Source organism: Panthera tigris, chromosome C1, assembly GCF_018350195.1.
Source record: "Panthera tigris isolate Pti1 chromosome C1, P.tigris_Pti1_mat1.1, whole genome shotgun sequence".
NCBI lineage: Eukaryota > Metazoa > Chordata > Mammalia > Carnivora > Felidae > Panthera > Panthera tigris.
The window spans coordinates 128,790,961-128,813,569 of record NC_056667.1 but is presented as its reverse complement, the minus strand read 5'-3'; the positions used below and the strand labels follow the sequence as shown (position 1 = coordinate 128,813,569).

Here is a 22,609-nt window from a genome sequence, read left to right as displayed (position 1 = left end):
TAAAACGTTTATCCAAAATAAAAGCTATAATATCTCCTCTTCCCTTTTCCTACTTTCACCCCAACCTCATTTGATTGAAGTTTTTACCCCCCATTGGGTTTTGTTTTCATTTTTTGCAAAATCATAATGGAATCTTTTGCTTTCATATTTTTCCTCCTGCTCATTTAGAGAGGATCAAAAATGTTTACCTTAAATAACTGAAGACTTCTTTACCCAACTTGCCCAAAGTTAATCAATCTGCTACAATTCCTTCCTCCAAGAGATTAATGCTCCAATGCCAGGAAATGACACAGTAACCCATTGCTAGAGATTAGAATTGCAATAATTGCTTAAAGATCTGAAAGATACACATCAATTGTGCAATGTCCTATCAACCTCTAAAAGAACAGTCCCCCAAATATATTAACTACCCTTAATAACCCATTAAGAAACTACCATCCACTGATTTATGTAAAGTTATATAATTCATTTCCCATATTACCACTTCAAATACAAACATGTCTAATTAAAATGGGGTAATTAACTCCATTCTTTGAAAATATGATTGTGTTAAAGTAACTGTTCCTTTTTACTAGTTTTCAAATCATTTCTTTAAAGTGTCTAAGCAACACTGTTTGTTCTAGGATTCCAGGGCACTGGAACAATTTCACACTCGCCTAGCATTTACTGAACAAACATTTATGAAGTATGTAAACAGGTCGGGCGCTGGAGCAACAAACATAAGGTCAGAGAGGAAAATACTTAACTAAAGCACATAAAATAGAACTGCTAAAATAAGGTCCTTTCTTACACCTGCGAAGAATCTAGAAAAAGGGAGTTGAGAGTAAAGTTCTTCTGATTTCATGCTGTTGCTTCCAGACCACTTTTATAACCTTTTGCCAAAACTGCAGGACAACTGCATGAGTCCAATGCTACATTCTCTTACTCTCTTCTCCCTTCTATCATCTTCTTGCACCTCTTGCAGTTAGGTTCCTTTATGGAAGACTTCAACACTTGTCTCCATGTCTCCTCTGCAGTTCCTGCCATCACCTTAGATAGCTGCACTCCTCTGGACTTCCAATCTACCAGCAGCAGAGTTCCTTAGGATCTTAGCCACTTGAAATTTTAGCAATCTTTTTCAAAGATTCTGACTTGGAACTTACCTAAAATATAAAATAGCTTGAGCAACTATGAAAATAAACTTCAGGATATCATTTTTATAACAGAACTAATTCCCATCTGTCACCAATTTAATCCCCCAATACTTCTTATTAACAACACTTCATTGAGACCTTCCCATTCTTAAGACATTTTGACTTCACTTCCTTATCAAACTCAAACCCTCAATGCCCCCACTTCAAACACTCTCCAGCAAACATGCTTAACATTTCACTCCTTTGTTCTTTTACTACAACAATTCTGTAAACCCTCCACTCCATGTCAATCTAACTACCCACTGTTCCTTTATTTGGGTTTCTGAGCAATGGTGTAAAAAAATCTTTATAGGCAAAAGAGTAGTTTCTTAACTGGATGCTTTCATTAAATACATATTTCTATTTTTAACTCTCTGTTGTCAAAAGGGTTTGTTGTGAAAGAAGTCTTACCAATTAATGATATAATTAAATTAAATTAAATTAAGCTGAATTAGAAATTCAGCTCCTCAAGTTGTACTAGACTCATTTTAAGTGCTAAATAGACAAAAGTGGCTAGTGGCTATCATAATGGAAAGTGGAGATTATGGAACATTGCCACCATTGCACAAAGCTTTATTAAACATTGCTGCTCTACACATTCCATGGCAAGACTACTCAGCCACTATTCCAGCTCATATAACCTATAATTTCCCACTATATATTGCATTCCTTTTGACTTTACTCTTGCAAGCTATAGCACCAACCATGGAACAGGCTGGTACCTAAAGTGGTCAATAAGGGCAGTGGCATCATAACTATCTCTTACCATCACCTAAGACCAAATGGAGTTTGTTGCCCCCCGTTATTTGTGTCCCAGCCCACCTAAAAAAAAAAATTTTTTTATTGTGTTTATTTTGAGAGAGAGAGAGAGAGAGAGAGAGAGAGAGAGAGAGAGAGAGAGAAACCGAGTGTGAGCGGGAGAGGGGCAGGAAGAGAGGGAGACACAGAATCTGAAGCAGACTTCAGACTCTGAGCTGTCCGCACAGAGCCCAACATGAGGCATGAACCCACAAGCCATGAGATCATGACCTGAGCCAAAGTCAGACACTCAAACGACTGAGCCACCCAGGCGCCCCATGTTCCAGCCCACTTCTAATCGTGGAAATCCCCATCCTGATACTGTCATTAAAGGAAGGTGTTAGTTACACTTTATCTGAGAAGGGTTAGAAAAAAAGAGGCATACTCATTAAACTCCTTTCATATTTTGTTACCTGTTAAAGGCAGACTCATTATTGCACATGTATCTCACATATTACTAGACTAGAGCATGGCAGCAGCTGGAGTAAAATTTCCATAAGATAAAAGAAAATACACTTTTGGAACCTTTTAGTTATTAAAATCTAGGTGAAAAATTGGCAAAATAGCATTCCTTAGGAAAAAGGGTAATAGGAATCTTTATGTCTACATCATTACACCCTGCATGCCCATCACCATTAAAATGACTTCATTTTCCTTAAAGAAAAATATTCTTGGGGCACCTGGGTGGCTCAGTCAGTTAAGCGTCTAACTTTGGCTCAGGTTATGATCTCATAGTTTGTGAGTCTGAGCCCCGCATGGGGCTCTGCACTGACAGTGCAGGGCCTGCTTGGGATTCTCACCCACACCCCCCCCCACCCCCCACCCCCCCGCTGTCTCTGCCCCTCCCCCACTACTTCTTTCTCTCTCAAAACAAATTGTCAAAATAAATAAAATTTTAAAAATTTAAATAAAAACATTTTTGTGGGGCCTGGGTGGCTCAGTTGGTTAAGCAACTGACTTTGGCTCAGGTCATGATCTCAAGGTTCATAGGTTTGTGTCCCGAGTAAGCTCTGCAGCTAGGAGGCTGGAGCCTGCTTTGGATTGTGTCTCCCTCTCACTCTCTGTCCTCCCCTGCTCAAGCTCAGTCTCTCTGTCTCAAAAATAAACAAACATTAAAAATTTAAAGAAAAACATTTTTTTGAAGAAAAACATTTCACAAAGCTGTTTAGTTTACAAGAAAAAAAAAAGAAATAAAAAGAAGTCAAAAAGAAAAGAGAAAGAAATACAGCAAAATGATCTATGAAGAACAACGTGTTAGGAAATCCTGGGTTTTAAGCCAGTCTTTTCTGAAATGATGTAGCACATGGTTGAACTGGACTTAATAAAAGGAAATTATTGCCATCCACTTACCAGCCCTACCTCTCTCACAAGGAAATGCTTTGCAAAATAAACTAAATCACTCTTGTACCTCATGGGAACACTCTAAGGACATGAATGCCATCTCAGCTCTTCTGATGAGCTAATAATTCCAAGGTTCTTATGACTAGCAATAATCAGTAACTACTTAAGAACATGTAGAGCACAAGTATTTACCAAATGGCTGCTCTACCCAGGAACAGTATTTTGCAGCAGTAACAAATGAAGTCAGATATAAAATATAAGCTATAGGAGTACCTGGCTGGCTTAATCAGTTCAGCCTGAGACTTGATCTCAGGGTCATGAATTCAAGCCCCACATTGGGTATGGAGCCTACTTAATTTAAAAAAAAAAAAAAAAAAAAAAAAAAAAAAAAAAAAAAATATATATATATATATATATATATATATACAAGCTATAAAAAGGCATATAAAAAAAGGCATATGAAATGTTAAAAAGGGAAAAGTACCTTATCGGAAGTTACTTGAGTCTATGTGTGTCTTAATAGAAGAAATCAACAACAACTAATTAAGAACAAAAGGTGCAGGAATGGCACTTCCCTACATATAATTCTAAAATGATCTATACTCAGTGAGGAATAACCACAATCGTAATACTGAAAACGATACACAAGAGGAAATAGTTTTTGAATCCTTGGTTTTCACTATTTTATTCAATAATGAAAAATATATTAGTAACACTACCTTCTCTTGACACAAGAAAAAATTCCATACATAATAAGAAATTAAATATAAAACAGCATACAGCATGCTGTGGGCATATGGTTAAACTTTTCTCAATTTTCAAGATCTGAAAGCTGAGTAAGCTCTGCTGTGTAGACAATGTTTCCCTTATTTAAGGGGTAGCAAAACCTCACACACACACACACAAATGAACTTACACAACCTACAATCTGGGTAGACAGTCAAGTAAGAGCAAGAGCATTCCAGCATTATGTAATGAGAGCTTTGAGCCAATGTTGCAGACTCATTCAATAAACTAGCCTACAAAACTTTTCACCAGCTTGCAAAATCTTAAAACCATTCCCACGTTTAGCAATAGTTAGGGAGAAATGCGCCATCTGTCAGAAAGTCAGTGAACTATATAGTGAAGCTATCATTTTCATGACAGACTCATTTTCCTTAAATTATACTTAAATTTGTTTTATATTCAGCATCTTATCAACTGACAAGGCAGCCAGAATCATCTGATGGGTTTTGTAAAAATAAACATGTCTCTATTCCACTTTTCCTGGGTGTGCATGTGGGAGGGGTATGTGGGTACGAGTGGAGAAAGGAATCATGCTTATTTTGAAAAACTAGCTTATCCACAATGCAATACCACTTTACAACCACCAGAATGGCTAAATAAATGAAACAATATCAAGCAAATGTTACAGAGTATGTGGGACAAATGGAACTCTCATTCACTACTGATGAGAATATAAATTGACACAACCACTTTGGAAAACACTGGATAATACATACTAAACCTGAACACAAGCACACACCACGATGTAAACAGTTTCACTACAAGGAACATAACCCACAGAAATACATATGCAGCAGCAAAAGACACACAAGAATATTTTATAGGAGCACTATTCACTGTAGCTCAAAACTGGAAACAACCTATACGTTCACTAACAGTAGAACGGATAACTTATGGTGTATACAGTCATACAATGGGACAGAATACTACAGAACAATGAGAATGAGTAAGCTATGCTATGCACTACATGAATGAATCATAGAGAAAGAAATATTCTGGATAAGAAGCAAGGCATAAAGGTGTACATGCTGTATGATGCTGTATGCATGTCTTCAAATGCATATTAAACTTCAGTAAAAATTTACCTAAAATTAAAAAAACAACAACGAATATTTAATAAATAAATAAGCAGCTTGACGCCTGGATGTCTGCAATAAAATCCTGTACTCAGGGCCATGTTACCTCCAGTCTAAAACTGGGACAGAACACTTTTTAAAATCTTCCCTCTTGCTCACTTAAAAACATTTTTATATTAAAACAAAGAATGCTGTATTAAGGTAACAGAATGCAAGAGTCAAATCCTTTTTAGAAGAAAACACTAAAAGTTGGACAAAATGTTAACACCAAAGCTCTCCCCCACTCCACCATTACCTGGACCACTCAGATCTTCACCTCCCTTCCATCAGCCAAGAGTTCACTCTTCTGCCAAACATTTAGAAGAAACATTTGAAAAGTAATGACCTACCCTAGCAGGGTAGTCATGAGGATTAAAATAAAGAGTGCATGTACAGTTTGCAGCACAGTGCCTAAACACTCAATGGCTAGACAGTTTTAATAAATTCGAAGTAATGAAGCTTACAGGTCAAGAGCTATTTCCAATGCATCACTGTAAACACAGAACCTGACATTCAACAGTTGGTCAATAACTCTTTGTGGAATAAATGAATGATGTGCGCTCAAAACAAAAAATAAAAACAAAGCAAAAGTGAGAATGAGAAAAATCAAGAAGTTCAAAGGAAGGTCTTAACCTATTTTTTAAAATATTTATTTTTGAAAGAGAGAGAGAGAGAGAGAGACAGGGAGAAAACGAGCAGGAGTGGGGCAGAGAGGGAGACAGGCTCTGTACTGAAGTGAGCTCTGTGCTGACAGCAGAGAACCTGATGCAAGGCTCAAACTCATGAACCATGAGATCATGAACTGAGCCAAAGTCAAATGTTTAACCAGCTGAGCCACCCATGGGTCCCTTAACTTACTTTTATTATTAAAGTATACGATAAGATTTTATATCTCAATGAACCAACAAATCACCAACATATGAAACCATCAAAGTAAACAAAAACTACCTCGGTATTATTTTTACTCCATATACTTCACAATGCAGAAATAGGATATTTTAACTAAAATTAAAACATGGTTCTTTAGTTTGAAACCCTTTAAAAATATTTCTGAATGAATTCCTTATGAGGTTGACAGGAATCCTAAGTATATCACAGGTTATTTTCAAGACATCCATCATAGCATGTCAGTATTCTGAGTAACTATGTCACAACACAGTTGAAAGGAGATTTCAGCTGAAACTCTATACACTATTATTTTTATGAAAATAGAAATGTAATTTAGATATCAAAGTTGTCAAGACTGCTATCTTATGTTAGTTTTAAAAGACAAATCAACAATACTTTATCTTCATTGTGTGCCCAAAATACCAAAGACCATTTGATAAGGCCCCTTTTCCCTATCTTTTAAGCAAATCATCTACTTATCCTACATCAAAAATAGCAATATTGTTCCTAATTAACCAACATTTACACATGTAATTATGTAAAAAGCACTATTCTAAACGTAAATGTAACTCATTTACTACTTACTTACAACTCTTTCAAATGATAAGTACTGTTTCATTTCCATTTTATAGACAGGAACATTGAGGCAGAGATGGTAAGTAACTACTTAAATTCACAAAGTTGTTAAATAGCAGTCTGGATTCATGCTCTTAACCACTGTGCTATGCTGCTTAGAGAGCTCTGAAGTAAAGCAGAATTTTAGAATTCTAGAGTGTAGCAGAATTTTAGAATTCAGAAAGCTTTGAGGTAAAGCAGGATAAATTTTCATCTCATTTTGGGAGGTTAGTATTTTGAGGATCTTGGGTGCTAATCATAAAATGAGGCAGTATTAATGCCACATTTCATTAAATCTAAGATGCCCATTTTTTCCCCCCGTACTTCAACATTTCTAAAGTTGATGGCATTTTACAATTATAATTGATAGTGTTCTCTCTCTCTCTGGGGTACAAAATAATATTGCATCTGGTAATTGATGGTAAGTACAATTCAAAGCCTTATAGTATTACCCGTACCTAATGGCATAAAATACCTAATGTACTTGACATAATGTCTGATAAAAGTTCGGTAAAAAAGGGAAGTTCTGGGGGTGCCTGGGTGGCTCAGCTGGTTAAGAGTCTGACTTTGGCTCAATCATGATCTCACCATCCATGAGTGCGAGCCCTGCTGTCAGGGTCTGTGCTGACAGCTCACAGCCTGGAGCCTGCTTTGGATTCTGTGTCTCCCTCTCTCTCTCTCTGCCCCTCCCCTGCTGGCTCTTTCTCTCTCTTTCTCTCTCTCTCTCTCAAAAATAAACATTAAAAAAAAAAGTTTTAAAAAGGGCAGTTCTGAGGAACCTGAGTGGCTCAGTTGGTTAAGCATCCAACTCTTGGTTTAGGCTAAGGTCATAATTTCACAGTTCATGAGTTGGAACCCACATCGGGCTCTGTGCTGACAGTGCAGAGCCTGCTTGGGATTCTCTCTCCCTATCTCTCTGCCCCTCTCCCGCTCTCTCTCTAATTAAATAAATAAAATTTAAAAAAAGGGGGGGGGGCAGTTCTTCCCTGTAAACCAAAATGATCTATGAAAAAATTCCATGTAAAAACACCTTTACACCATAGTAAGTTGTCACTTTCTCATATCCGTGTTCAAATAAACTTGGTTATACTTTGCTAGGAAAAAATACTGGCTTCATTAGACAATTTGATGATGAAACTTTTGATAAGGGACTTGCAATAGGGAAGAGCAGACAAAAAATAATGGTGAAAATAAAGACACCTGAGAAAATAAAAATCATCAAGAATAAAGCATAAACCAAGATATTCCCAAACCCATTTGATTCAAGCCAGTTCTCAAATGCCATTGATAAAATGCTCACATAAAAAAAAAAAAAAATTTTTTTTCAAGTTTTAAATAATACATTTTGAATGCAATGAGAAATGACCAATCCAGTTAATGTATGCCCACACTCCACTTGAGATCTAACAAAACTGGGAATACTAAACTTGAAGCTCAACTGCCATTTTAGTTAAAAAAGGTTTAAACTGATCCTAATTGGGGGCGCCTGGGTGGCTCAGTCGGTTAAGCGTCCGACTTCAGCTCACGTCATGATCTCACAGTTCGTGGGTTCGAGCCCCGCGTCAGGCTCTGTGGTGACAGCTCGGAGCCTAGACCCTGCTTTGGATTCTGTGTCTCCCTCTCTCTCTGTCCCTCCCCTGCTCATGCTCTGTCTCTCTCTCTGTCTCAAAAATAAATGAAACATTAAAAAAAAATTAAAAAAAAAAATAAACTGATCCTAATTGCTACCAAAATTTTAATTAAATTAAAATAAATTAACTTATTTGGAAGCTTCCTGTGTTGATACGTGCCTTCACAATTTCAGAATGAATTTATATTCAATAATGGTTTTGTGGATTTGTTTTTGTTTTTTACTTACATGATAAAAACTATTTACCTTTCAGGGGAATTTCCCACTAAAACACCAAAAATTATAACCAAATTACAAGTGAAAAAAAGTGCCTTGAGTCAATTGCACTCTTTACCTTGGAAAAAAAAAAAAAAAAAAAAAAGGAAAAGAAAAAAAAAAAAAAAATCACTTAATTCCCTTGGGAGGGGGAGTGAGAGAAGCACAAACGCATCTACACAATAGAAAACTGTTAAATTTGCTTCAAAAAATATACCCAGAGAAGAAACAATGATTCCTTCTTTGCTAACAAATCTCTAGTATTTTAAAAGCATCATACTACTTTTCAGTCATACTACAACCTTTGAGATCTTACATTACTTAATAGGAGAGTAAACATCTCTTTTTAAATCGTCATTCCTAATTATTTTTATTCCTGTATCGAACAAAGAATGAAAACAAATATGACAACCTCAAAGGAAGATTTTCTAAGCATATTCATATCGTACAGATAAATTACCCCCATTATACGTTAGTTCTAGGTATATAAACAACCTACCCCAACTATGGTCTAAGGTAATGCAATTTTATATTTGTAGACAATTTTTTTTAATCTGCTATCTTTTACCTATGTAAAGTTTTGTTTCACATACAGTAGTTACAGAAAATAATTCAGAACATAATACTAATAATTATTCTGTCCTCCTTTAGAACATGTAGGCAAGTCTGAAGAAGGCAAGAGACAGGAGCTCTACACATGTACATAAATAAAAGCCCTGAAAAAGTACACCTGTAAGAACCATCGTAAAATATAAAAAATATACAGTTGTTTTACAAGAATTCAGTAAGATTTAAAGAACTAAAAACCAGGGAGAAGGCAAGAGCAAAAGATACTAAAGCCAGTAAGAACAACAAAAATAAACTTAAAGAGTTACAATTTTCTTTAAAAAAATTTTTTTTAAAGTTACAATTTTCTTAATACAAAATTTAAGCAACACTGCTCAGCAGATTAGAATAGCAACATTTTGGGTTGGCTCAGGTGGTTAAGAGTCTGCTGATTTCAGCTCAGGTCATGATCTCAGCTCATGAGTTCAAGCCCCATATCGGGCTCATTGCTGATAGCGTGGAACCTGCTTGGGGACTCTCTCTCTCTGACCCTTCCTCGTTCAAGCTGTCTCTCTCAAAATAAATAAATAAACTTAAAAAAAAAAAAGGCAACATTTCTACAATAACTCACTGAATTCAGAAGAAAGTTTCGATAAAGCCCATTCCCCTCTTATTTTAAAGCAGGTGAATTCTAGGGGTGCCTGTCAGGTTTGGTTGATTAAGCAACCGACTCCTGATTTTGGCTCAGGTCATGATCTCACGGTTCCTGAGTTTGAGTCCCGAGTTGGACTCTGCATTGACAGCACAGAACCTGCTTTGGGTTCTTTCTCTTCCTCCTCTCTGCCCCCTCACCCTGCTCATGCACTCTCTCTCTCCCTCTCTCCGGATAAATAAATAAACATAAGCAGATGAACTCTAGAATATTTATTGTGTTTTTAAAATCCATTTAACATCATTTTCCCTTTTAACACACTATTTTCTAAGAGACTGATCTTGTCAATTAGGTTTGGCCTATTGCAGTATTTTTCAGAAAGTAATCCCTGCAATTAAACTGTGTCCTCCTCTGGCGCAAGAGGGTAAATCCAGAGACATTTAGACAACCACCTAAAATAGTACTTATGGCCTCAGGGTACTGTTTCTGAGTCCAAAAGCACCATCATTGACCATATACCTGAGGTTTGGTAGCAAACTCTTAGCAATTCTTACCAAGGCCTTCATTTTCAATTCTCTACATTTGAGAAAAAGTTATACATATAAAATTTCTCCTGTAAAAAAAAAATCACTAAAGCATAACAGATATTTAAGTTACGCTATCAATCACTTAATGATTCTATAACATATAAAATATAAAGCTAACCAGTAAAAATAAAACATCACCTTGGACAATAAATACTACAACAAAGATAATCTTTAATTTTTGAAGATAATCAGCAGATATCCCCATGTTTGGTGCCTATATGGGTGGTAATAATATTAATCAAAATGGCAAACAGAAAGAGGTATACAAGTTCAAGAAAAGAACTTCTGAATGGCACAGTCAAGCTCTCTAACCTATGATGCACATGCTAGAGCCACAATTCCTTGACTTTGCATGCTTCCAAAATACCTATCATTTCTTTGAACCCCTCACCACTGCATTGCCCTCTCCACCTCTCTACTTGTCTTTCAGAAACACTCTGCTCAAGTGTCATTCTCCTAAGAAAGGCTTCTCTGATGCTACTTCTCTGTGCTTCCAAGGTAACCTGAATAAGCTGCAACGACAGCACTGATCACACTATAACAATATTTAACTGTCCATTTCCCCTAGTTTCTGAAGTGTACTTGCATTTCTAAAAGTTTAGTATTCAATGCCTAATAGTACTTAAAAAGCATATTCTGTTGGAATATGCTCTGAATAAATGAGCTGTAGAAAGAACGTGAGATACTTATAGAACATCTAGATGGTGATAAATGGAAACATGGGTCTGAAGTGAGGAAGAAAGATGGCTCATGCTATAAATATAATTTTATCCTAAATTTAGGACTGTTGCTTTGGTAGATTAAAACAAATTCATCACCAACTAGTTTATGGATGGACAACTACTGAGAAATATAAAATTTTCTTCATGTTGTTCAATCAAAAGTGTACTTTTTAGTTACCAACTTAATTGATTTCTCAGCTTGATTCAATAAGGTTGACATAGTTGATTACCCACTCCTTTCTTTCTCAAAGAGTCTCCTGCCTTGGGGTAAAATTTTTTCCCAACTCTGGTTACATCTTCTCAGTCTCCTTTGTTCCATTATTTTCTCCCTGATGTTTCATGTTGAAGATTCATAGGGGACTACTATATTCCTTTATTACCTCTCTCCCTAGGGAATCTCATCCCCCACTGCCCACACTATTAATTGTAAGCCATATATTAACAATTCCCAACTGAACTATCATCAATACTCTCTCTGCTTCCCAGAAACAAATAAACAAGAAACTGCTCATCTCCCCAGTATTCCCTATGTGAGGCACAAGAACCACCAACCCTGGAAATCTGCCTTCTCCTCCCTCCAGATCCCTTAGTCTAATTCACCACCAAATCCTATCAATTTTACTTCCCCCGCAATCCAGCTACTTTCTATCACTGCCATCCTGGCAAAGGTGTGGTTTATAGACCAACACTGGTCCATGAACCATTGTTACTGGTCTGAGACAAGATAAAGACAGAAACTGAGAAAAGTATTTAGAAATATTTATACCAATTTGACACTGCCACAACATTCATTTCTGTGTCATTCATATTCTGTGTCACTAAAGTACCAGTACAGATTAGAAGCCAAATCAATCCAAAACAGGTTGTTCTCCACAGATGAGTTTGAGAAGCACTGGCCTAACTGGTCTCCCTGCATTTATGCTTGCCCTTCTCCAATCTGTCCTCCGCAGAGCCGCCAAGTGATATTTTATAGTAATAACGTAAGTAACTTATTCAGCCTTTTAACATTACCAAGTGGCTTCCCACTGCACTTGGGATTTAAGTACAAAATGCTTAGCAATGATTAACCATTGTGGTATGTTTTATATCACCCAGCTTCACATACTAACGTCCGTCCAACCCCTACAGGACTTTTCAGTTCTAAAAAGCTGAAATTGCCAACATTACTTGGGTAACTCCAGTTACTCCTTCAGGTTTAGCCTAATAGTCATTTCTTCAGAGAAGCATTCCCTGATACATTAGTGGGTTTTCATTGCTTACAATAACTTTCTTGTGTGGCAGTTATCATAATTGTGATCATTATTTTTGTAATTATCTGTTTAGTTTCTTTATGCCAATAGCTTTTGCTTCCATGAATACAGGTAGACTCCTTCGATTACCTCACCAGAGCCTAGCATGGTGCCTGGCACAGATCAGTTGTTCAATAACCTTTTCGTAAGTGAATAAAATGCAAGTATCTTCAATATCTGATCATACACAAGACTTGGGATAAGTCTGTGTACCATGCGCTTTACGAAAGTTACAACTCCTTTACTTCCCTAAACAACCTAAAAAGACAGGAAAACCTCACTGTCAAAACCCAGAAAGGTAAAGAACTTTGTGTAAAGTAACCAACAAGGAACTGGAAGATCTGAGAGACAACAAAAGGTAATAGACCACAACAATACCATCTGGCTTCATTGCTCAGAAAGCTGTATGATTTTGTGGAAGTTAAATAATTTCTCACTTTCTCAGGTTCCTTATTTGTGAAGTGGAGATATAATAAAGCCTTCTTCAAGGGATTGTTAGGAGGTTTAAACAAGACATTAAGTTATTCAAAACAGTGCCTGGCACAGGGTTTTATAAGTGTGATTATCATTATCTGTAATATTACCAGTGCTCTCTTATAAAATAATTTTATCTGTTTACTGGCTTATTGTCTGTCAGTGCCATTCTAAAATAAATTACAAAAAAGCAGAGTTCATATTATTATTTGCTGACAGAGCTCTTCTCAGCCAGGGTTCTCTAAGAATTAAGCCCTACAGAAACTGAGTTACGTGATTATTTCCTCAGTTCTCGCTCTCAAGGTAGACAGCTAGTACCATCTCAGGTACACAGGAGAGGAGTCAATTCATTACATACCTTGGATGCCTTAGGGCATTAGGGCTTGATATTCGTTGGAACTCTTGGCTCAGAAGGACTGCTCTTATGTATCCTCAATGCCTGGCATGAAGTAAGTGCTTATTAAATATTTTTAGAATGAATGAATATATACAAAACCAAAGGAAGAGTGCTTAGCACAGAGTAGATAGATGCTGAGTGTCAATTTTATTCCACACCTTCAAAATTCCTATAAACTTCCAAAGTCTTTCTCTAGGAGTCATTTTTCTTGAACCAGGGCTTGTATTATTCAAAGTCAAAAATGCAGAATGTAGACAGGAGGAAAGCCAAGAGACAGAGAAACCAGTGTTGACAAAAACGATGTGGAAGATAGGTAGACTCTGGATATGTGGGGAAAAGAGTAGAGCCTATTGTAGGCCAGAGAACAGCATAAGCAAAGGCGCTGTCACTCAAAAGTTTGGAGTACATTTCATTGGTGACACAAAAAATAATTTTAAGCTATATGTGGGCAAACATCTTTATTTTGATAGTTGCATATATCACCAATTATAACAATACTAAACAGTACCTATTTGTATTTTAACTGTGTTGTTACAAAAAAAAGTATCAAGAAAATAATAATGCCCAGGAAGTAAGCAGATATGACAAAAATTGTCAGCGTTTTAAAGAGTGAGTAAAATCTGGGGAACATCAAGGCATGGTCATGTTAACAAACGTAACATCTTAAGAGAGAAAAGCCACTAGTCTTTTGAATGAAGCCAACCTCATGAATAGCAATTCAATATAAAGGACAGATGGGTGTGAACAGTTTTCAGTATTTAATTTGTAGCATACTAAAATTCTTATCAGTAAAATCCTCATTTTCCACTATGATAAACTTGCTATGTATTTCAATTTCATTTATTCTCAAAACAAAGATACCTGAAGCTGGGACTGACCTGCTTGTAGCCTGGTAACTTACCTGAAAATAGGGAGCTAAAACTGCACTTTTCACACCAGAAGGAATTAATTTATACAGTAAAAGAATATGAATCATATCTACATCAAAAAAGGTGTTAGATAAAAAAGAGCAAAAAGCAGCTTTGTATTCCCACCTTCCTTCCCCCAAATTAACCTACCATTAGCCAAACCAAGTTAAGCTAAGAGATGGTAAAGAATATTTACCGTGCCAGGTACTGTTGTATTTTACCTGCATTAAGTTATGCAATTATCACTACCATCTTATCAAGTATATCACTATCCCCATTTTATAGTTGTAAGAATACTGAGGCATAAAGAGATTAAGTAACTTGCCCAAGGCCAGAGCTGGTAAATGGCAAGGCTGGGGTTTAGATCCTGGCAGTTTGGCTACATCTGAGCTTTGAACCATTAGGCACCATTTCTCTCAAGAATAAACAGGATGATAATTTGAAATATTCCACGTTTCCCACTATGGCAGCGGAGATGTAATTTTCCAAAGTATAAACCTTTTATTACTTAAATTTTCTAAGAAACAGTGGATTCTGAAGCTGCAAGGAAAAATCGGGAAGACAAGTACTATAAAGGATATCTAGGCCCAGGATTATTCAAATATAGACAAAGAATCAAAACCCTAAAAAGTATGGCTGAATGACACAATTCACAGAGAAAGAAGCCAAAAGTTAGGCCAAGCAAAAGGTGAATCTTATGTGTACTGAATCTACTGCCCTGAAGGAGAAAACTCGATCATTCCCTTCCCTTTATTCAGCACACATAGACTCAAGAGGAAGAAGAGTTAACAGAAAGGATAGCACAAGGGAATAAAAGGGGAAAGTGAAGACTTGGACCCTGAATCACAGAGTTAGCTTAATGTAACCTGGTGAACCTGAAAGAGAATCTGTGACACGGCAATGTGTGCTTGGAGGGAGAGGTAGGTTGCATGAACACCGCAGTAAACACTGAATGGTCTGGCTGGAGAGCGGAGAATTTACCCTAAAATGGGCTTAATGGGAATAACTTCACACATACATATGTTTCGGATGAGAGGTGTGGGTGAGGACGCTGGGGGGTGGGGGTGGGGTTGGGGCTTCCCTCTCTGGGCTGTACTCCCGGTGGGGAAAATAAAAGGGCGGGAGTGGAGGTATACAGGTATAGAGGAGGCCGACTGGAGAAGGAAAGGGGCGAGGCTTGTGGAGGAAAGTCTAGGGGATCCTGGTAGGCGGAGGCTGGGAAATCGATGGGGGGGCGGGGGATCGCCAGGGGAAGCAGAGACTAGCGAGGGGGAGGACGGGCCCGGAGGGCGGAGGGTGGGGCTGGGGCGGAAGGCAGCCCTGAGAAAGGGAAGGCACGCCGCCGGAGCAGGGGTCCCGGGCCAAAAGGGATGGGGGCGCAGTGAGTGAGAAAAAAGCCGCCTCGCTCCAGCGCAGGCGAGTGGGAGGGGTGAGGGGTTGGAGGAGCAGGCGACCGAGGTGCGGCGGGGACCTCGGAGGGGGAGGGGCACCTACCCTGACGTGCGGGGCGGCGGCGGGCAGTCCCGGCAGCGGCTCCTCTCCCGCTGAGGCGGCGGCTGCGGCGGCGGCGGCAGCGAAGGTGATGGCGGCGAGTCCCTGTGGCGGCCGCCTCCACCGACCCGCATCCCTCCTCCCCGGCCCGCCCTGCTTCCCTATCTCCCGCTCCTAAACTTCTTCCCCGGGATAAACAAACCCGCCGCCAGGGGCGGCCGCCTCCGCTGCTCCCGCCCCCGCGCAGCCCCCCCCCTTCCCGGCCCCGGGCCCGTCCGGGCTCCGGCTTCCGAGTTGCGACTCCAGCCCCAGCCCCAGCCTGCGAGGGCGCGTGCGCGCGGCGGCGGCGTGGGCTCGCAAGGCTCTTCCTCCCTCCCTCCCGCGCCGGGCACTTCCGGGCCGGCCCGGATCCGTCGCCGGGTTTTGGAAGCCACCGCCGCTCCCTGCGCCAGGCGCTGGGCCCTCAGCAGGGCGCGTCCACCGGCCGCTGTGGAGAGGATGAGTTACCTCGCCTGGCGGGGATCTCCTACGACCCAGCCTTAAACTTTCCTTACCTAAAAAGCCCACTGATAACGCCTCTTAAATCGAGAGACGTAGGGTGCGAAAGGAGGCCAACTGTTTCTCCGTACGATTTACTTGAGGTTGTAGCAGACTAGAAAGCCAATATGCAACTTTTACTGAACCCTTGTTGCGAGCCCGTAACTATGTGAAGGGCTAGAACAAAAACAGCAGTGTACGTCTCCAGCTAGAAATACAGACAACTCCGGGTAGGCAAATGAAGTGCCACAGTGGAACGGTTTTCGGTTAGAGAAGATGAGCCTCAAGAGGAAGTCTCAGGCCTAGGAAGGGAGGGGGTCCGCCGAGAGGCAGCCGAGGTTGCTTGCAAAGCACTGAACAGGTGGCATCCCATGACTGACGTGGGTAAATTATGCTGTATCTAAGCAAATGTCTGAAGAGATGAGGAGACTGCCTTATGGAGTTTAAAGAAAGGTGAAAACAGAACGTCATTCAGCATTCGTGAGAGAAAACTTGTAGCTGCCAAGAATATTCTCCTTTAAAGAGGTTTGAGGGACCAAAACAGGCACGAATAACATTGAAGGACCCCCGCCCCCATTCCTTTCACTTTAACAGCGCATCAGTGAACTGTTTACCTCCTTTCCCCCAAAAAAAGAGAGGTGGAAGAAAAACATTATTTTGAGCACTGTAATCAAAGACCTGTACGATCTTTTTAAATCCTCTCAACTTCATTGCAGTTCCAAGGTGGAGATTATTCCCACCTTACAGATAAAGCAACTGAGGATCAGAAGTAATAAGTAACTCATTCAAGGGTGAGTGGAGTTTGAATACTGGGAAAGCAGATTTCCCTTGCTTCAAATTAATACTACTTTAACTACCTTATTCAACGTATTTAACACCCAAAACGTGTGGGATACAACCAGCATCAAAGATTTTCAGAAAAAAAGGTAAGATCAGCATAACCATAAAATTCAAAATTGACTTAGCCAAAAGTTAAAAAGCAGAAGTGGAAATGACCGTTATTATGCTAGGGACTGGCGGGGAGAGGAAATATTAGTGAAAAAGTTCACATCCAAACATAAAGAAAAAAGTTAAAACTAGTTGCTGTACTCTTGTAGGTCTCTGTTAACTTTATGATATGTGACAGTGAAAATTATGTTAATTTTTGCCCAGGCCTTATAGCTCTTTCAACCCCTTAAGATTCTGTCACACCCTCTCTTCCACTGATCACTCCTTGTTAGGCACTAATGCATGTAATACACTCAATCAAATTATAGTAAATCCTTGAGGTAGATTTTCAGTTGGGAATTAAGAAACAAGTGGGTACTTGGCTTACCCTTGACACTTGACTGGGTTCTAGTTAGGGGTGATTTTACTATAAGGATGTCAAATAGCTCCTCACAGTATTCTCATAGAGTCCTTTCCCTAGGCTTGATCTCTGTGTAGTGTTATGACATACCATTCTTTTTCTTGGTGACTTCAGCCTCTGATAAAGAATGAATATGGCTTAGGGGTGCCTGGGTGGCTTGGTCGGTTAAGCGTCCGACTTCGGCTCAGGTCATGATCTCACGGTCCGTGAGTTCGAGCCCCGCGTCGGGCTCTGTGCTGACAGCTCAGAGCCTGGAGCCTGTTTCAGATTCTGTGTCTCCCTCTCTCTCTGCCCCTCCCCTGTTCATACTCTGTCTCTCTCTCTCTCAAAAATAAATAAATGTTAAAAAAAATTAAAAAAAAAAGAATAAATATGGCTTGTAACTAATGCTAATAATAAAACTCTGATGGTTTGGCAAAGTAAAAGATGGCTCTACGGTCAATAAGCTTGGATTAAAGCTTGTGCTATAGTACCAATTCCCTAAAGAACTACCTTTCTTGATTTGATTTCGAAGTTATTGGATACCTATTGAAAAACTACACTATTATAGGCTATAGTTTATTGCCGCCATAAGTGGTTTTTATACAGGTAAGTAACAGCTTTATCACTAGTATAGAGCATCGTATGCTTCCACCGGTCATTTATCAGGTTTGCATTGCTGGAGGCATTAACCATTAGGGTCATCCAATTCCTTAGACAACAGGAAACTTTTGGTACTCATTTTTCTGTTCATTGTCAGTTTTCTATAGAAAACCATCCAGGTGCCTCAGTGGACAACTTAGAAGTTCTACTTATTGTAATTAATAGGTTGGCAGTTAGTAAAGATCAGGAGAATCATTTTCTGAGCTTCATGAGCACAGATCAGAACTAGCCTGTCGATCTTCTTGACCCAACTCTATGGGGCTCATCTGAAGAGCCAACCAAGCATCCCACTTTGATAGTTTAGTGCCTGCAGCATTTTATTCCTCTTTTGTAAATTCAGAGATGCTCCCATTTCATGACTGGGTAACCATACTGACCACTGCCTTCCATACTACCACCTGTTTTGTACTATCATTTTCCAATTCTAGCTGTTAAAAACTAAAGCATGCAGTGGCAAACAGTTTGCAAATTCATTACTATATTGGGTTTAGAGTCCAGACAGTAGTAACATGCTTTTTAGCAAACACAATATAATTCATGAATCCTAAGTGAGGTACTCTCTGTGCTTCCCTGGACATTTTGCTATTACCCTCCCCCTTCCTAAAGTGGTCCACCAAACTCTTCTCTCCTAGTGAGCTGGCTTCCCCATATTTTTCTAACTATTATCCCCTCCTATCTTGAATTCTCTTCAAGGGAACGAAACTCATGCCTTACTTTCATAAACTAACACTTGTGATCAAACATTTAACATAACATGTAGCTTTTGGAATTTATTTTGAAAGAAAAGAACTTGGTTGTTCATTATTTATTACTGTTATAAACTTTAGCTTCTTTATTTGAAAGAAAACACTAAAGCTCTTGTTTAATAACTTGTGAGTTATTTTACATGTAATTTCATTTTCTCTCACCATGTCTCCATTTCTTTCTGGTTTTTTACCTTGCTTGTGAATTCCTAGTTTTGTAGTACTTTTGCATTATATGATACTCATCTATTAAAGATCTGAAAACTTGGGGTACCTTAGTGGCTCAGTTGGTTAAGCGTCCGACTTCAGCTCAGATCATGATCTCACAGCTCACGAGGTCCAGCCCAGCGTCGGGCTCTGTGCTGACAGCTCAGAGCTGGAGCCTGCTTTAGTTTCTGTGTCTCCCTCTCTCTCTCCCTCTCTCTCTCTCTCTGCCCCTCCCCATGCTCGCTCTCTCCCTCTCTCTCTCTCAAAAATAAGTAAACATTAAAAAAAATTTTTTTGAGGATCCAAAAACTTTAGAGTTCTAAATTAATACTTAAAACCCTTGTGTACTGATGCCTATAGCAAGAAAAGATCAGTAAGTTTGATATACTTATTATTGAAAAATCATCCCCAGAAAACTGAGATAGGACCCACCCAGAATTATGAGAACAGGATCATTTTTGTTTAAGTCCTTCCTTGGCACCTTTATTTTCATGTCCCCAGCCACATTATGTCAAATATTTTAGGATACTCTCTTGTTTCAAATTAAATATGCATTCATGTATTTAATGCTTTGGTCCTTTGGCTAATCTATGAGGTCTCCTATAAGAGATGATTTTTGCTGATTTTCTTCTATCACCATTTGAAGAATAAGGGTTGAGTTGCAGTTCACTGGTTGGCATTGTTACATTTTATAGCCACTCAATTAAATATTAATTTTAATCAGTTTTGAAACATTCTGAGGCTCTTAAAACATTAGTTATCCCTAGATTCTGGATCACTAATACCCAATGAATGAGAAAGAGCAATACTGTACCTCTACCTAGGCAATAAATGGTCTTGGAAAAACCTTGGTTACCCTATCTACAAGTTCTCTATTTACAACTATTAATAAGGAGAAAAACAACAAAAATGATCTCTGTGACAGGATTATCCAAAGCTTCTATAGCATCCCTCCAGGCATTCCCTGAGAACTTGCTCTCTTCAAGGTTACTTACAGCTGCTGGAAATCATTTACTGTGCCAGGATCCAGGCGGCTGCTGCTGCCATGATCTAGTAGTCCCTAGTGACCTCTGTCTTCTTCAGCTTGGCTAGCTAAGCTCTTTCTCCTCTGCTGGTGTCCTGGCCCTGCCCCTGCTCTGCTCTCAGGTAACTTGAGAAGTTGTGGTTGATTCTGGACCTTGGAAATAGTCCCAAGGGAAGCCTAGAGCTCTCCACTGTGCTCTCCAGCTAGAGGTCACCAGCCTCTGCAGCAGCCTCAAATGGCTCTAGAAGTACAGCTACTCAGTCTCCTCCTCTTTTATCTCTGCTCAGTCATCACAATGTCTCCAGGTCAGGGTCTTTGGTCCCCTCCCAGAGAGACACACCCTTCTGCCTATCAGGGCAATTTATGGCTGGGGGAGTTTACTTAAACATCTGCCCCTGCAAAGCCCATTGGATGGTTCCCTGTCTAGCTTTGTCCTTGAAAATTGGGATCACTTCAGTTTACTCCCCTCTGACCGTGACTTAAACAACAGCTCCATGGCCATTTTCTCTGGACACATTAAAGGGCCCTGCCTCCAGAATAATCTCCAATGACCTCCTGTTTCACTCAAAGCCACCACTCCTCTTAAGGGGCCCTGCTCCCAGACCCCTGATCTAGTAGTCCCAGAGGTCCCATTGCATGAGCTCCAGCAATGTTCCTAGGATTGCCCAGTAGCCAATCACGCTAGGTGAACCTGGGAGCCTTGGAACCTCTGTGCACCCAGTGTTCCTTGACTCACTGATTTTCACTGCTTCGCTGCTTTAGAAGGACTGAGTTCTCGGCTCAGTCCTCTCTTCCCTTCTGCCACCTACCCCCTTTAGAAACTAAGACCTGCTGTCTAGCTGTTACCAATTCTGCATTCATACCCCTCCAGAACATCAAGTGGCCACCTACCTCCAGATGGTTCTTTCTGCTAGTCAGAGCCCTCTGCTGCCAGCCTGCCTGCCAGTTTGGAAACCCTGGTTTGGCCATTTCCAAAATTAGAAACGAGACTGTGCCATCTTCAGGGACACTGCTGCACCTCCCAGCACCCGGTCAAACCCAACCTCCGCATCTGGCTCAGACACCCTTCCCCAAGCTTCCCTCTTCTCCCCACCCCCACATTTTTGGGCTTCGTGATTTGGGTTTCTGCCTTCCTCTCCTTGCCTGCCCATCCTTACTGAATTTCTAACACATTCTTGACCTTCCCTGCCTGAACTATGCCAGGCTAAAGATGGACCAACTCAAGGGCTACATAATCCCTGGAAATTCTTTTAGAGGCCTTATCCCACATCCTGTCAAACACGAAAATATAACCATACCCCACATGAAAAATACAATGTCTGGTTATGCAAAATGAAAGAGATTCATATAATTTTCCTCTTGAAATATTTATTAATGTCATTTAGCATTTTTCTGCATATTTTAGAGCCAAGACATTTTCTTTTCCTGCACTCAATCTTATAAAACCTGGAAAAGCTTACAGGCTCTGGGGGCTGTGCCTTTATTTAGTGAGAACCCGAACCTTAAAAGGATTTAAAAAATGGCTCTGGAAGGGAAGGACATAAGCACTTCCACACTTGATTCAGGTTCAAGCCCTCCCCTCTACTTCCTGTCATCACTTAAATCTTTTTCTTTTCCAGTTTTTAATAGCTGGGCTTCTCTGTTTGATCCCCTGTCTCAGTCATTCACGTTTTATTCACTCTGTTCACACAGACACTCCTTTTATTACAAATGCCAGCTGGCCTGCTGGGATTTCACAGCATCACAAGACCCTGGATTTGCTTTCACAGTGCTCCTTCTACCACTGTGGGCCCACCATTACTATCTTAAAGCCCCCAGCCCCCAGGAGACCACAGCTTTGGATTAGGCATTTGTTTGCTTGACCCTGTAGCTATGATGATGTTGCACATCGGACTCTCGTAAGTCTGCAGCTGCATCCAGCTCTCTGGTGGCTCCTCCATTCAAAGTGACAGGTCCAGTACTGCATTTTAGATGCTATAGTCTTACCCTGTGTGCTGGGACTGACCAGTGAGGCCCACTTGTATCTGAGGCAGGATAGCTACCAGAAATCATACTTTACATTTTTATATTTAAGTGCCTTGTTCACATTTATCTACTTTAGGTATCTCCTTCCCTGGAGGCCTTTTATGCCTCAGTTACAAACAGCATTACTGCTATACTTTTCTGGAGGTTTTTGTGATCACCCACTATTGCAGATGGAGAGTATATATAAGAAACCAAATGTCCCCAGTAATTATCCTAGATTATGTCTCTTCTAAATATTAAGCATTACTGAACTGAAATAGCCACTAGAAGTTTGGCTTTTACTTTCTATGATACCTTGTTTTTTGGTAGTGATTCTACAATTTCAGTATACTTCCTAAAATCAAATTATGCATATTCAGTGCACATAGTGAACCAGTTAAGGAGAGTCTACAACAATACATTCTTGCCTCTTTAGTC

General features: G+C 39.7%; 1 protein-coding gene across 3 annotated transcripts in view; it reads right to left on the bottom strand.

Annotated features, from left to right (window-relative positions):
- Nucleotides 1–20,418, bottom strand: part of SPOPL (speckle type BTB/POZ protein like) — a 75,671-nt gene extending 55,253 nt beyond the window's left edge. The window contains exon 1 of one of the 3 annotated variants that reach the window (XM_042994388.1): nt 20,139–20,418. The gene's annotated coding sequence lies outside the window, so the exon portion shown is untranslated. Of the gene's footprint in view, nt 1–13,228; nt 15,649–15,669; nt 15,913–20,138 lie in introns of those variants that run through there. The other 2 variants (XM_042994387.1, XM_007086402.3) reach the window with 2 other exon arrangements.
- Between the last annotated feature and the right edge of the window lie 2,191 nt (nt 20,419–22,609).